This window comes from Neolamprologus multifasciatus, chromosome 10, assembly GCF_963576455.1.
Source record: "Neolamprologus multifasciatus chromosome 10, fNeoMul1.2, whole genome shotgun sequence".
NCBI classification, from domain to species: domain Eukaryota; kingdom Metazoa; phylum Chordata; class Actinopteri; order Cichliformes; family Cichlidae; genus Neolamprologus; species Neolamprologus multifasciatus.
The window spans coordinates 1,296,414-1,312,184 of record NC_140448.1 but is presented as its reverse complement, the minus strand read 5'-3'; the positions used below and the strand labels follow the sequence as shown (position 1 = coordinate 1,312,184).

The window sequence follows — 15,771 nt, the reverse complement described above, 5'->3', positions numbered from 1 at the left end:
TTATTTTATTGTTCAGCTGATTACTGTGTGTAAATCCTGTGATAGAGTACCCCATTGCAGAACCTTTTGGATTCCAGTTGAGTTGTAAACTCATGGTGGCATAAAAAATTATTTTGTTATTATTTTGAATCATGAATTTGTTACTATACTTTTCTTTTGTTCAAAACTAGAAAATTTATATTGATCTCTATTAACATTAAAGTTGCCAAAGTTCATTTAAAAGTTTCTCAAAACAAATATGTGAAGCAACTCATTACCTCAGTGTAAAGGTGTCTAAACCAACTCCCCACACACTCAGATACACTTGAGACTGCCACACAACACTCCCAATTCTTGTTTCACATGAATTTTCTTCTATATGTAGAACAGCTATTTATCTCTAGATGGAAATTAATCTGTAGCTGTTTTTATGAACGTACACTTTCCACAACAGGGTTTAAGATTAATTATAGGCTGCAACCCTTTCTTCTTTTCAAAGTGGTGGATTTAAGGAGATGAAACTGCACAGTCTGTGGCCTGACAAGAATGAACTCCAATCAAAGTATTACTTGGCTAGAGGCCACAGCTCGTTTTTTGATTGTTTGGCTTGTTTGGATTGTTGGCTCCTCACAGCAAAATACCACCTAAGATGCTCTGTGTGCCACTACGTATGTGTATCTTTGTGTGTTCTATGTTCTAATTGCGCTTCCAACTTTGTATAACACCAAATCACAACTACAGTTGCCCTAAGGCAATTAAATAAATCAGTTAAACCCTATTAGAATAACTACAGTGTGGACTGGTGTGATTAACACAGACTGTATATTCAATTCAGTTTTAAGTTTTAAGAAATACAAATTATGTTGCATTTCAAAACATATCTTTTATTTTATCAAGAGGAAATTTAAGGAAATAGTAAGTAAAATGTAAATATAAAAAGTCACTCTGTTATGTGATTTGAAACTCCCCCCATATCAGAAAGAAACTCTTTACAACCCACTGTGAGCTGGTGCACAGTTGCAAGAATAGTGGTAAATAGAATTAGAAGTAATAAACTGGCATCAACAGCCAGTCAACCTGGTATATTGTCTTTATGCTTGTGTGTGTATGTGCTCTAGTCAGTGAGGAAAGTAATGGATTATCTTACTTGACGTTTCTCTGACTAGCACTAAAGAAAAGAAATACTATGTGGGGAGATCTCTGGGCAGCCAAAGAAATTGTTGCTGGCACTCAGAATCTTAAATGTTTTTCCTGCAGAGTAGCATTTCAGACTTGCTTCTTACCATTTGCTTTTCATGTTTGTCACTAGTGATAATGAACTATTCCCTCAAAGGATAGTGTTGGTGCTTGTTTGCTCACTTCATTGCCAAACTGTGTTTTTTAAGATTTAAGCTGCTTGAATGTCTCAAATGTCTTAAATCTGCAATGTTGTCTTGCACTTTATATTACTTATATAACTGGCATAAAATGTTCACTCTCAAATAGTGTCAGCAACATAAACAATTGTAGCTTTGCATAGAAGGTGCTGCACCTTCACTGTGAATAAGAAAAGAGTGTTTGGCAAATGTTACTTATTTTGAACTTAAAATTTCACAAAAAACTGTTTCAAGTGAATTACTGTAAAATTACCATGTACGTGGAGTACATGAAACACTACATGTACTAAGTCTAATTTATACCACTGACACCTATTCTGAACAACTGTTATACATTTAACACACTGAAAAAAATATGTTGTTGGATTTACTTAATTCAATGGTGGAAATTTGTTGCACACAGATGTTTTGCTTTGGCAGCAACTTAAACAATTGAGTTAAATTAACACAATTTATTCATGTTCAATAAACCTGTGCAATTTGTGTTGATAAAATGTGACTTAAACATGTTTTAATGAAGCAATTTGAGCTCTTGGAATATTTTAATCCTTCACAATTTTTTCACTTTATCCCAACACCATTCAATAACTTTTATCCAATACTACTTGGTCACTTAAATACTACATGTTATCTTCAAATTACATTTTGCTATTATATTCTAGTATCAAATACACAATTTTCAAATGGAGGCCTTATAACAGATTGTATTGTTCCTTTCCAAGATGGTTGCTGGCATCCACCAGTAACCTTTAAAAACAAAATGTCTAATTTCACTGCATTGACAGTAGGTAAAGAATTAAACTGACATTACTCCTCCACTGAATCTATATAAATCAACAGTTAAATAATGTCAGTTCTTCCGTGTTCTCTGGAATCAATCACAGCAAAGAAATTAGACTGTTTCTTTTGAAAAATGTTACAGGACAATACAAAACATTCTATTTAAGGACTCTGACGTCAAGATTCAGTTAAACAACAATTATAACTAAACAATTTGAGGTAATGTTAGTTTCCATTAACATTAAATTAGGTTACTGAATTGGCAAACACCTTCCTATTAACATTACCCATTTTACCCCAATAACTAAAGAAATTAGCATTTGCAGGTCAAAACCTTTATTCAAGAGGCTGAAAAATAACATTGATACAGTGACTGTCAAAAATTACAGCACTGATCATACTGTGACATCCTGGTTCAAAACAGCACACTTAGAAATATTCAACGTTCTTTACTTCAACTGAAAATACCATTTCACACGACCCATATGGGATATTTAGACTGTATAACTGTTCACGCTACATCTCTGCACTAGTAAAAGAAAGAAAAAATACAAAGAGAAATTTAAAAATGCTGCCAAACAGACAAACAGAGAACTTGTGCAGAGCAAAAGGAAAAACAAACAACAACAAAAAAAACGGCTCATCCTCATGGCAGTTGCAGAGTATAAAAAAAATGAACCCTGCGATCTGTTCCTGGAATTGAGCTTCAAAAATGCAGCAGAACAAGTGTGAGATTTAATGTCTTCTCACCTAGAGCTGATCACCTTGCATGCATAACAGTGAGCTTTCCTTGCAGGAGCAGTTTTGTCTTAGTTGTGAGCTTTTCTTGAGAGCTGAGTTGCATCCAACTCCATTACCACCCTTTGAATCACCTCAAAAGTGTAGCAGAGTTGTGATGGGTAACTCATATTGAAGGAATAAAAAAGGTCCAAACAGCATGGCTACTGCAAAGGTCACGTTATCCAGATCTTGAAGAACTACTATACCCTCGATGATGATGCCAACATCAGAAAAGTCATTGCCTGGCGCATCCTCTGGAGACAGATGTTCATTGTGGTTTTCTCAATCTGTGCAGTGGCCTCAGTCAAGTCCTGGTTAAACACAAAACATTTTTTTAAGATTCCTTTTTAAACTCTCTTTTGAATCTACCAGTTCTAATGTTAGAGTAATTTAAACCATTGAAAGCAACATAGTAAATAGCTATAGCCAAAGAGTGGCCTGCCATGCTGCCATTCATGGTCTAACAGGGTTTCTAAGAGAGAGTGAAAAACATAATAATTTCAAATGCTTTACATTAGTTTTTGTTAGAAAGACACCGGCCCATCAGAAATCCAGGTTATGTCACTCAGAAGATGTTAGAATTTAGACTTTCAGCCCCACAATTTGGTTAGCTGTTGGTCAGTTGGTCATTTTTTTTTCAAACAAAAGCTAATGTAAATATTGGTGGGATTTTCCTTTGTTCACTAGAATGACAAATTTAAAGTTTTTTCACACTGATGTGACCCCTAATACAGGGGTGGGGGTGGGGCCTCAAGGGCCGGCGGCCAAGTTCACTACCAGGCCTCATGTGAACTTCAAATTATTAAAGGGGACTACTGGTCCTAACCAGTCCAATGAGGATCACGTGGATAACTAAATGCATTTTTAAATGTTGCAAAGCCACAATCTACTCATAAAACACTCACCATGAACTCCTGCACTAAGATGTTGCAATTGTCTTTCACACAGATGCGGAGCACTTTGATGAGGGACTCCCTTTGAGCATTAATGTCATCCTAAAGTATTATAACAAAGAAAACAGAGATTTGTGAACTTTTCAATAGCACAGAAGAAAATGATCCCAGACAAAATCTCTTGACTTTTTAAACCAGTCAACATGCAACACCAGCATCTACAAAGCAACATCAAAAATTCCTGTTTGACATTAACTTTATGGATATATAGTTTCCAGAACATATATTTTTAAAAAAAGATAATTTTTTCTCAGTGGGCCAGTAAATGGTAAATGGACTGGTTCTTATATAGCACTTCTCTACTCATCTGAGCACTCAAAGCGCTTTACACAACTTGTGCATTCACCCATTCAGACCCATTCGCACAAGCACATCTTTCTAAGTGCTTTCTAGATAACATTCACACACATTCATACTCCGATGGATGCATCGGAGAGCAATTTGGGGTTAGTATCTTGCCCAAGGATATTTGGCATGCAGACTAGGGGAAGCCAGGAATCGAACCACCAACCTTCCGATCAGTAGATGACCTGCTCTACCACCTGAGCTACAGCCACCCCGAATGCATGATGAAAATTATGGCATCCTTTCAGTGGAATCAGTACTCACAGGTAATAGTTGACTGTTTCAATGGATGCAGCATAAAATTCTTTTACTGACCTAATGCAATACATATACACTTTGTAGTGTATACGCGGTTACTGTCATCATGGCAGCTACATCCTTTAGCTTTGTGCCCTGTTCCCCCGATCACTTTGCAAACACTTTCAGCAGACTGTCAGAGAGAAACTCAGCTCCGTCAGAAACCTTGACTGTAAAGGCATGTTTGGGATGCACTGGAATACTGCATTTTATCTGAAATGACATAAAATTATTTTTGAAATAACAGCAGGCACTGTGCTTGGTTAATCAGTAATGTTTTGTTGAATAAAAACTGTGTTTCCAGATCTTATGGGATTAAAAAAATCCAAAGATGTTTGTTTCTGATTTGCAACCCAACAACCCACAAGTTACAACCTCATTTTAGTTCAAGTGTGCATTAATGTGAGTCCAGTAATCACCTTTCTGACAATACATACAGGTATAAGTTAAACCTATGGCAGATTTTGGATTTCTCAGTTGTATTAATAGGGTGGTCTATTTGTGTATGCATGCACCTAATAACTATACAAAACCTATTATAATTAAGTTATAGAAACCTTAAGCGAAAATAGAATATACTTTCTTACCATAACACCTTGAACCCACAATCCATCCACCCATTCCTGGTGAAATGCAGAATAGAGGTCAATGTGAAGCAAAAAAAACAAAAACAAAAGGACAGCAGGTGAGGGCAGGAGGGGTAGGGATGTAAGCTAGCATAATGCCGCTAATGATATTAGCTAAAGCTGTTCAATGTCCAAAATCTCACTAACACCACGGTGCAGTAAATACACAATGTAACTGAAGAGTCAGCTGACAAATCTATTCACACAGAAAACCAAATTATGTTATGAGTGCCTCATAATTAGGTTTAATGTGATATAACGGCTCTTGTGCCAAAGACAAATTCAAATGAAAAAGCGCCAATTCTTTGACAACAGATAAAACAGCAAATAAGCTAACGGGTCTATTTTAGCATGTTACATGGCGACACTCTAGACGTTTAACTACATTTAGCTGAAATATGGTAAATATTAATTCAAAAAATCAAGACATACCAAAAACATAGAGTTGGCTGCTTGACTTGACTGAGATGGATGCCTTTTTTGAACCACGATCCAAAGCCCGCGAGATGAAATCACGCGTGGTTTCACGAGATTTAATGTTGCTATCTTATTGTCTTACTTCACCTGAACATGATATGAACAATTTAATACACCCTTTCAGCATATCATGTAGTTTTTACACTATATGGTTACATTTATCTTTAAAACATGAGGCAATTGTGTTAAATACATGCAAGATGCTTACATAAATCCAAGAGATGGCCAGTGCCTTTTTTTCAGTGCACTGTGCATGAAGCTGGATTTAAAATTAAAATTCTTTAAGTTACAGTTTTAGAGTAAATCTTGTCCAAATACATAAAATGGCATTGTTGTTGATACTCCTACATTGATTTATGTAAGCTAACTAGTGAAAGAAACATACATACATACATAACAATAGAGACAGAAACAAACAAACAAAAAAGCAGGTCTAAAGGGTGAATTTTGTATTTTTTTCCTGGCTGTAGCAATGAGTTTCATCTTTAAAAAGACAAGGGAAGAATAACCACTTTGATGCTTTTGATGCCTCTGCCCTTAACCCTTGGATGCACAACCTACCAATACCTACACTCTTCCACGAGTGTGGAAGAGTCCAGAGGACTCCCAAAAAACACAACGAATGGTACATACCAGTTCACTTCCTGGAAGAATGGTTAATCAAATGAAGGCCATGAGCTTATGTTAGGCCATGAGCTCTTTTCCCCTGTCTCTGGCTACTCTTCGTGCCTCCATGTTTGTGCATGTCAGCACCTCCTCTATTATATTATCAGACATGAACATCTTCCATGCATCTATTGGGGAGACAGTACTAAACCCAGGTGCAAGCCCTGGCCGACTATTCAGAATATTGAGCAGGAAGAGGGGCTCATTCTGTTAGACACAATATCCATTTCCTCTTCAGAGGACTCCTCTGTGTCTGACTGGCCTTATTCAGTGGTGTAGACAATAATCTGGGTCCTCTATATCTAAGAAGTCAGATTCTGAGTCAATGCCTCTGATGGGCTCTTTATCCCCTCTGTCCTGGATCATTTGTAGGGCAAGGTCCACAGGGATCCTAGCTGGCCTCATAGTAGCCATGTTACTTTAGATATTAAAAATAAACATCAGAAAGGACAATATTTGAAATGCACAGAAAAGTATAAATCGTTTGTTACTGTCTAAAAATTAATTCCTGATCCACCAGAAGTGTAAGTGGGACAGTCAGAGTTGCTAAAAATTAATGGTTCATTGAAAATTCCATAGGAACTGCTTGGGGTCATTTTTGATCCCACTTGTGGAAGAGTGGGGTAGTGATACAAAAACTGCATTTATTTAAATTATTGAAAAAATAAATAAAAACTCAAATGGCCTCAAAGTTTTACATGGATTATCTGTCAAGTGATACATTTAAAACAAGTTAAATGTTAGGAAGTGGATCAACTTTGTTAATTGCTTTAAAGTTTCAGTTCTTACAGTGTTCCTTAATTGCTTTAAAGGAACACTGTAAGAACTGAAACTTTAAGTAATCTGGTGCTCTGCATATTTCCTTTCTAAGTTCATGGTTCTGTCCAATTAAGATTTTTTATAGGTGAAGTCATTTTACCTATTTGTGTTATTTGGATGCTAGAAGTGTTGTAGAAGTAAGTGCTGTGTTGTATGTGTTTTTGGTTTTAGGAACAAAGTTCACCATATTTATATGACTCAAGATGGTATTCATTCCAATATTTTATTAAGGTGTTGTAACATCTTGAAGGTATTATCCATTCTTAATGTGTTGGATAAGTTCATCTAAAGGGAAGGTTAAGCTTGTAGCTATTAATATTTCAGGCAATTGAGCTGGTCCATTGTTAAACCGCATGTCTGTTAAAGGCATAGCTATAATTTATTTTGTGCCAAGTAATAAGTAAACATTGTAGAGTGGATCAAATGACTGAATATGAAACTAAGAATGGCAACTTACTTGAGGATAATAGTGCCACAAATGTACAGCAGTCACGTGAAGAGGAGCCATGAATAAGTCAGAGAACTCAAAAGCTTACTGAAAAGGCTCAGGAACTGCATGATGATAAGTCAAAAAAACTTCAGCATCGTTTCAATATAACTTATGATGAATGGAAAGCAACTGCCAAGCAAGCTAAGAAAATGATGAAGGGAGCCCCCTCTGTTGAGGTTTTGAAATATTTGATGTGCAAGTTAAGTTGTGCATTAGCAGATGTGAAACACGCATATGTGCTTCCCCAGACAGTGAGATCCGTCGTAGAGTTGACACCTGTGACGTGGTATCTAAAATAATCTTGGACAATGCAACCACTTGTCTTCATAATAAAGATAACGAAGATGTTCAGACAGAGGATTTAGTCTGGCCTGAGTCTAGCTCAGTGTTTTCATCTTCAGCTTCTCAAGGCACAAGTAAGGGCTCTCAAAGATGTTTAAGCTCTGCAAGTAGTTCCAGCATAAAGTCGCGAAAGTCAAGCCTTTCCTCCATTAAGAGACAAGAGGCCGTAGCAGAGCTGGCTGCCACACAAGTTGCACTAAAGGTCCTGCAGGAGATAGAATATGAACAACAAGAATTTGGAAGCCTTGGAAGAACTTGGAAGAAGATAGAAAGAGGATTGCATTACAAGAGGAAGAAAATGTGGCAAGAAAGAAAGCACTGGAAGAGACGCGCAGACAAATAGAGTGCTTACAGACTGTTAAGAAGCTAAGTGCGGCAAAGGCACGGCTCCAAGTTTATGAACAAGATGCAAGCTCAGATGAGGAAATAACAGAGTTACTTCATAACCATGCAGCTCAGCAACATAGATCTCCAGGAGCTATAAGGAGTCCACGTGAGCATCCCGTGATACACCAAACAGATAGTGTCACAGTCCTTGCTGAAGCAATAGCAGAGTCTATTAATGTAAGCCATCTACCAGTACCTGAACCTTCTGTCTTCATGGGAGACCCACTGAGAAACAACGATTGGAAGATGTCATTTCAAACCCTAATAGGTAGGAAAAACATTCCAGTAAATGAAAAGACCTATTACCTTTGTAAATATGTTGGTGGACCTGCAAAAAGGGCCATCAAAAGTTATTTCCTATTAGGAGCAGATGCAGCTTACGACTCAACATGCTAAGCTTGCAGCATGGCCCAAAATCGGACCCAAAGACAGTGTTGAGCAGAGGGATTTTTCAGACTTCCTTAGAGACTGCCAGGCTGCAATGTCCCAGATTAAGAGTCTGGAAGTATTGAATGACTGTGATGAAAGTCAAAAACTTCTAACAAAACTGCCAGAATGGTGATTGAGATAGAAGAAACTTGTAATGTGTTTCCTACTTTCAGTCAGTTTGTGGAATTCATCACAAAGGAAGCAAAAATAGCTTGCAATCCAGTAACTTCTCTTCATGTCTTGAAGTCCAGTGATGGTGAAAAAATAAAGACAACAAAGGCACGAAACATTGGTGCAAAGGTGCTTGTGAGCAACTCTGAAGAGAATGCAGAACCCAAGAGATTCACCTTCTGTGAAAAATGCAATCATGGTATTCAGACATGCTGGAAATTCAAGGAAAAACCAGTTGAAGAACGCGTTAAATTTGTCCAGACAAAGAAGTTGTGCTTTGGATGTTTACAACCAGGACATCATTCAAGGACCTGCAAAAGAAGGAGTCTTTGTGAAACATGTAAGGAAAGACACCCAACATGTTTACATGAAGATTGCGAAAGGACAACCAGAAGAGAGAAAAGTAGTGATGAGCATGGGGAGAGTGTAAAAAACTCAAAATATGCTAAGTCAAAGGAAAGAACAGAGAGCAAACACACCCCTGAACCATCAAATGAAGCTACATCAAACAGAGTAGTGCAAGGCATGGACAGCATGTACTCCTCTACAGTTGTCCCAGTTTGGTTATCTACATCAAGTAACCCAGAGAATGAAATTCTCGTATATATGCACTACTTGACAACCAAAGCGATACCACAGGAGGAGTCTTATCAACTGTGGCATCCATCTATGACCCTCTTGGCTTTGTGGCACCATTTATTCTGGTTGGAAAGCAAATACTCCAACAGATGTATCAAGACAAGGTTGGATGGGATGAGCCACTGTCAGAAGAGCTCAAACCACGGTTGGAGTTTTGGCTGTTAGATTTAAAGAACCTGGCTAGCACCAAAATTCAGCGCTGTTATCTCCCAGAAGGTTTTGAGAAAGTTGAAAGATATGAGCTGCATTTCTCAGATGCGAGTGTTAAAGGATACGGTGAATGTTCTTACTTGAGAGCAATCAGTGTTTCAAACCAAGTCCACTGTTCTCTAGTTATTGGCAAAGCCAGGGTGACTCCTACAAAGGTCACCACAGTACCCTGGCTTGAGCTATCAGCAGCAGTGCGAGTAACCTGCTTAAAAGGGAGTTGGAAGTTCAAGCCCAAGAATTCTTCTGGACGGATTGGAAGGTTGTTCTTGGATACATCAACAACGATGCTAGAAGGTTTCACATATTTGTGGCAGATCGCATTCAGCGTATCCAAGATGGTTCCGATCCAGACCAATGGAGATATGTGACTTCTGAGAACAATCCTGCTGACCATGCATCAAGGGGTCTGACAGCAAAGGGACTAATTACTTCCAACTGGGTCCAGATTTTCTCAGGCAGGATAAACTTCCTACTGATGAAATTAAGGTGGGAGAGTTTGGAGCTGAAGATCCAGAACTTCATAAGACTTTTGTCCATAAGACACTGACCACAGAAGATTCGTTGCTCAATCATTTCTCAAAGTTCTCAAACTGGATAAGGCTAGTTAAAGCCATTGCACGACTGATGCGATGTGTCAAAGTGGTTAAGGGTCTGATGTGCAGAACCAACAAAGTCACCAGTCTTGAGGAGAGGAAAGAAGTAGAGCTTTTCATCATAGCTACTGTTTAAAACAAACTGTTTTCCGAAGAAATCAAAGATTTACACCCACACATCAAACATCCAGCAATCTTGCTGAGCAAAAACCACATATCAAAGTTGCTGATTGAACACTTCCATCAAAAGGTTCATCACCAGGAACGTGGGATGACTATGAATGAGCTGCGATCAAATGGCATTTGGCTATTACGATGTAGTCACGCAGTGTCTTCCTACATCTACAAGTGTGTCAAATGTAGGAAATTCAGAAGGAATGCTGAAGTACAAAGAATGGCAGATTTACCGCGTGAAAGAGTTGAAACATCGCCTCCCTTTTGCCTAGTTTGGCCCGTTTTACGTTAAGGAGGGAAGAAAGAAACTTAAACGCTACGGTCTGCTATTCACATGTCTGTGCTCTCGTGCTGTGCATATAGAGTTACTCGACGACATGACCAGGAGGCCTTTATTAATGTTCTTAGAATCTTTATCGCCATACTGTATGTGGAAGTGTTCAACAGCTTAGGTCAGATCAGGGCACCAACTTTGTTGGAGCAAGACGAGAGTTCTTGGAATCTGTAAAGAAAATGGATTAAGAAAGCCTAAAACCACTAGGTTGTGAGTTTGTCATGAACCCAGCATCTACCAGTCATATGGGTGGGGCCTCGGAAAGGCAGATCAGGACGATTAGAAGTGTGTTGACATCCATTTTGGATCATTTATCCAAAAGGCTTGACATTTCATCCTTGCGTACCTACCTTTATGAAGTCACGGCGATCATAAATAGTAGGCCCTTAACAACTCACCTGCTGAATGATCCCACTGGTCCACAGCCTCTTATGCCGAATCATATCCTGACCATGAAGTCTTCAGTGGTTTTACCACCACCTGGTGAGTTTGTGAAGGAAGACCTTTATCTTCGGAAGAGATGGTGCAAGGTGTAATACCTAGCCAATGAATTCTGGACCAGATGGAAAAGGGAATACTTGCTGAATCTTCAGCAGAGAGGAAAATGGTACAAAACACAGAGCAACGCCAAGATCAATGACATTGTGATGCTGATGGATAATAGTCTACCCAGAAATGAGTGGAAGTTGGCCAAGGTAACCAAGGTGTACCCTAGTGAGGATGGAATCATTAGTTAACTCAAGCTGCTAATCAGTGATGCAACACTGGATGACCAAAGAAAAAAAAGAGTTAATAAGCCAGTGTATCTTGAGAGACCCATCCACAAAACAGTTACCCTACTTGAAGCTGAGTAGTTTAGAACTCCTATCTCTGTAATTTATGTTTTGACCCAAGGGACTATCTACACTTATTTTTTCTTTTGCAATGAGGTTCAGTTGAAAATCACCAGTGATTTGGTGGGAGTGTGGCTGCCGTCAGCAGCAGTTATGCAGTTTAAAATAATTTCATGGTTTAAGTTATAATAAATAAGTTAAAAATACTTTATTTTAATATATCAGATTTAATGTATACATTGTTGGTTTAAAAATACACATTTAAAGGTTTATAGAATGTTTCCAGGGTGGAACCAATGTTCAGTCTGTTGTTTGGGGTTGACAATATTTTCAGTTACATGCCACACTTGGTAGAGGGCAGTGTCACTACCCGATCCGTACCGGAAACCCGATCGGTACCCCGCATGCGCGAAAGGTGTCGACTTCCGGTCGTAGCGTTTTACGATAGTTATGGGTCAGAGTATCTCTTAAAATGTTAAGAATAATAAGTATATCTTAAAATGTTTGCAATAATGAAGCATTTCAGTACAATGTAGACAAAAACGAAAAATAAAAAGATAGTTACAGATCGGGACTCCCCGATCCTTACTGCGCATGTGCAAAGTCGGACCGTACAAATTGGGTCTACCCGATCCGTACCGCGCATGTGCAGATGTTTTCTTCTTCTTCTGTTCATTTAATGGCAGTTTACTCCCCAGTGTACGAAGATACTGCCACCTGCTGACCGAGCGAATGAACCCTATTATACACTGAATTGGCGTCATTGCAAACGTGTGTTAAATTTGATTTAGTGATAGTCGAGTGTGTTTATGCTTGTCTGTGTGGAGAGGATTGACTGGAATAGTGATGATGATGTCGGCTATCACTGTTAATTGTCAGTAAACACTTAATCTGGCTGCTGAATCTTCACGTGACACATTGCTAAGTCAATATTATTAAGTCTGTAATTAGGCGCTATTCTTCTTATTTTACGGCGCTGTTGTTCAGTTGGGGGACGCTCTCTGTTGAGGAGAAAAGCATGAATTTGCTTGTATACGGATTATCCATTGTTTAAATGTCCCGATAGTCGAAAAGGAGGCAGAGCTGTTGAGAAATGCTAGGAGCTAACTGGGCGCTAACGTATCATTCAAATATATTGAATGTCGCAATGCTGGCAAAGAGAGGAAGTGACGTAAGATTTGCGCATGCGGGGTACGGATCGGGTTTCCGGTACGGATCGGGTAGCGACAGGCAGCATGCTTTCCTCTCTCACTTGGTGGTAGAGCTATGTAGATGTGTGCAAAGAAGTTTTCCTGCTGTGGGAAAGAGTGCACACGGCAAAATGCGTTTTCATTAACCCCTGCAAGTTAATGCGGCCAATGAGGTATGCAATTTGTATCTCATATGTTGTGGTAGAAAAATAAGATGTTTGTTTGTGACAGAACTGTCGAGTTTAGGGTAGTCAGGTGTAATATGTTAACATTTTGTAAAGGTCAAATTGTGAATGTTTTTATGTCGTTTAATAATGTGCTTTATTGTTTATTCTCTATGAAAACAATTTACTGTGGAAATTGATTATTTTATGTTGTTTGTACAGTTACAGTTACAGTTCAGTTGCAGAAATCACTGTCTGTCTGCCACAGTCCACCATGCCACCTAGTGCAAGTTATAGCTCTAATAATTAGAACAAATGTAAACATGAACCAAAAATGCTACTTTCTTCTCTTGGCCAAAGGAGTGGAAAACTGTTCTGTGGTCAGACAAATCAAAATGTGAAATCTGTTGGATCCTCTGGAATAAAGAGGAGATGGACCAAGAGAGGAGAAGTAGAGAGGTTTTAAAATCTTTCATCTTTGATGGTATTGGGATGGATTAGTGCTTTTGCAATTGACAGGTGGCACATTTGAAAAGGAACAACCAGTAATTAAAGGTATATACAGGTTTTAGAGCTACATTTGCTTCTACCCAGACGATTTCCATTCCATTAAAGGCCTTGCATGTTTCAGCAAGACAAGGCAATGCTAAATTGCAGCTAAACTGCAGCTATTAAACAGCTTCATGGTAGAAGAGTCTGGACCCTGAAATGGCATGTCTGCAGTTCAGGCCTTTCATGTGAATTGTCTTCTATACGCATGTCAGGAAATGAAAAATATAAATAATATCGTGTTATCAAAAAAGGACAAAATTAATTTCCCAAAAGTCCAGTCTGTCTCATCCGGAAGAGTGGATACTACACAGTGGTAAGCATAGCCCAGTCCCAACACTTTTGAAACATATTTCTTCTATCAAATTAAACAAAATATGTATTTTTCGAAAGATTTGCAATGTGCGTCCAGTGTAATTTAACCCAAACTTATATAGTAATGGGTAAAGGCTTTCTTATACCAATGTATTATTAGTCAAACAGCAACAGTGAATATGATTTTGAACTTAATCACATTTAAATTAATTTAAACTCCACAGTTTCATTCAGCATTTAAAAGAAAAGCAACTAATGATATTTTAAATGATTTGAGATCAAATGCTTTGAAGTTATTGTTAATTTATTGTTAGCAATTCATCAACCTGCTGTTGATGAATTGCTAAACTCTCTGCACAGAGTTCTTGCAGGGAGAGCTTTGAAACTTCCAACCGTTCTTCTTACAGAGAAGGATCTGGTAAGTGCAGATAACATTATGCAGGAAACATCCCTAAACAAGTGACTAGCTTCTCAACAGCTGGTTGATTCACTTCCCATCAGCATCACTGCGCACTGTTCATACCTGCTTAAGCAGTGTTCCTGAACCTCACCACACCTTACACCAGTTGTTCCTCTGAGATGTTTATTTTTAGCTTTCACTCCTGCTCATTGTCTTAAAGCCAGATGCTACCGGATATGTGATTAGGTTATCAATACACCTGTGGGCTTCATTTTCTGCAATTTTCCTTTTTTGTACAGTAATAAGTGAACTACTTGTATTGTGCTGCTGTGAGTGCCATCCTGAGGATAGCATCAGTAATACAACATCAATATGGAGGCAAGCCAGAAAATTACTTTAAAAAATTTATTATGATTAATATATTTTTTATGTATTTTTATTTGAACTCCAAACACTTTCCTTAACATACAACACTCTTAACTTTATTAAAAAAGATCAGTTAAAATGTGGTGATTTTATGTCCTCTTTAGTATAAATCCTGTCCTCATTGTCACAAGATAGTGACAGTCTGAGTCTGAGTTGTGTACAGAGAAGCAGCTTCTCAATTTCCTGTCAGTTAATGTTTCCCCTTTATGTTTTTTTCCACTGCAAAACTTGGTGTCAGGTCTAGCTCATAAGGTAACATAAATTATTCCAGCTACCCCCTGGCGGCCACTAAAAGCATTAGAAGGATTAAAAGATATAAGTCAGCTGACTTAAATATTCCAATGTATTCTAGCAGCTCTAGCTGTTCATAATTCAAGTGTCTCAAAAACATTACTTTATGAAATTGCAAAGTAACTGACATTGCTATCAAAAAGCTTAGAATGTAATTAGATCAGTTAAACTTAGACAATTGTTGCTGTAAAGCTTTTACCATTGGAAAACTTTTTTTTTCAACTTTTAAGGAAAACAGTTGTCTCTTAATTGCAAGAATAGTAACTCAAAGCAGGAAACTGGAGCAAGAAAACCATATAAGCCGTCTAGGAACATCGATTTTTAAAGAATAGAGGTATTTAACAAAACACAAACTTTTATTGTGACAAGCAGCAAAACAGGCCACTGAAAATGAAGTCTATAAACATTAATGGTGAAGACACAAGCAAAGAAATGGTACAAACGAGCAACAAACTGAGAAGACACAAAGGCTATAAATGCAGCACACTGAGTCTAAGACCCAGGAAATTGTTTTTTTTTTATTCTCAAATGTCAAATCCAGACTTACATATGATTTATTGCTTTAGCTAGATAATAGTGACATTGCTCGTTTGCTTCTGTTTTGTTTTGTTTTTTTTTAAACCATGGATTCCTCCCCAAAATGAGGGCATAATAAAATTGTCAACTCAATTTAGTTTATATGCTGTAGTGTTGCATTATTGCCAAATTTTGTTACTGACTGAGGATTAAGGTACCT

The 15,771-nt window shown here is 38.0% G+C and overlaps 1 protein-coding gene and 2 long non-coding RNA genes across 4 annotated transcripts in view; 2 read left to right on the top strand and 1 right to left on the bottom strand.

Moving 5' to 3' along the window:
- Positions 1–15,771, top strand: part of opcml (opioid binding protein/cell adhesion molecule-like) — a 401,362-nt gene that overhangs the window by 331,734 nt on the left and 53,857 nt on the right. The window lies entirely within an intron of this gene.
- LOC146509309 (uncharacterized) lies at positions 2,455–5,123 on the bottom strand. Its single transcript, XR_014876332.1, has 4 exons — positions 5,098–5,123; positions 4,571–4,723; positions 3,821–3,910; positions 2,455–3,226 (listed from the first exon to the last, which is right to left on the bottom strand). It is a non-coding gene; the product is annotated as an uncharacterized LOC146509309 (long non-coding RNA).
- Positions 7,048–13,088, top strand: LOC146509308 (uncharacterized). The gene is made up of 2 exons (XR_014876337.1): positions 7,048–12,057; positions 12,931–13,088. It is a non-coding gene; the product is annotated as an uncharacterized LOC146509308 (long non-coding RNA).